This window comes from Chenopodium album, chromosome 14, assembly GCF_948465745.1.
Source record: "Chenopodium album chromosome 14, dcCheAlbu1.1, whole genome shotgun sequence".
Classification (NCBI taxonomy): Eukaryota; Viridiplantae; Streptophyta; class Magnoliopsida; order Caryophyllales; family Amaranthaceae; genus Chenopodium; species Chenopodium album.
The window spans coordinates 14035679-14036737 of NC_137847.1; positions in this window are offsets into that span (position 1 = coordinate 14035679).

A 1059-nucleotide genomic window follows, 5' to 3' on the forward strand; every position below is an offset into this window, starting at 1 on the left:
TTCTCCTTTATTTCAACCCTCTACTCACCATATAAATGGGTCATATTAGGGCCAACCAAAGGAAAGCCAAATACAAACACAAAAGTACGAATCAGCAAAAGCTAAGTACATATGTACCACACTAACATGAATATCCTATCAATAAGAAACATGCTTGCCATACAATCACAGTCAACTTACCTTTGACTCATAACTACCAATATTAATTATTTAATTAATAGCTTTGGATTACGCATCGAACGGGTTTCCTTCCTTAAAATATAGCCCATTAAAATGGAGCTTCCAACCAGGGAGCTACCCCAATTGGCACCTACTATGTCACACTTTGGTGACAGAATTCCAGCGCATAAATAATAATAATAGAAAGTACAGCGTCTTGTACCCCTGTAGAAGTTATGGTTTGATGAGTCTATTATATATATGTTTTTATTCCCGATCCCATGGTCATATTTATGCTTATTTGAGCTCTATGAAGCTATTTTTATTACTAATATACGTTTTCTAATGTTTTTGTAGAGTTGGTATTATTTTGTAGGAAATTGCAGAATTATGACGATTCCTGGGATTATTAAACCACTACAAAAACATTGGAGTCAAATCATATTTTATGACCATATATTTAAAGCCCAAGGTCGAGCTAATTAAATTTGGTTCGATGATTAAGGGTTTGGAATACTAATTGTGTTGGTAGTCTAATACTTGAATATGGAGCAGATTTGGGCCGAAAGCAAATGAAGCCGAAAAGGCCCAGCTCGCTGCTATGGTGACCGGGCCCAATCGGCCGGAGCCTGGCCCGATCGGGCGCACGTATTTCTACCGCATTGTTGCTGGCGTGATATTGTTGTCTTCATAAGTTGGAGTTCTATTACTATTGGGTTTTGTTATTAAAGCCCACTAGCTTTCCTTTCTTGAAAAGTAGTACTCCCTCCGTTTCATAATGTTAGTCCCATATATTATTTTGGGCGTTTCAAAAAGATATACCCGTATTGAATATGTTCCATTTTTAACTTAATTTTTTTGGAATTAACTAGTTATGGATTGATGACATAACTCTAAATA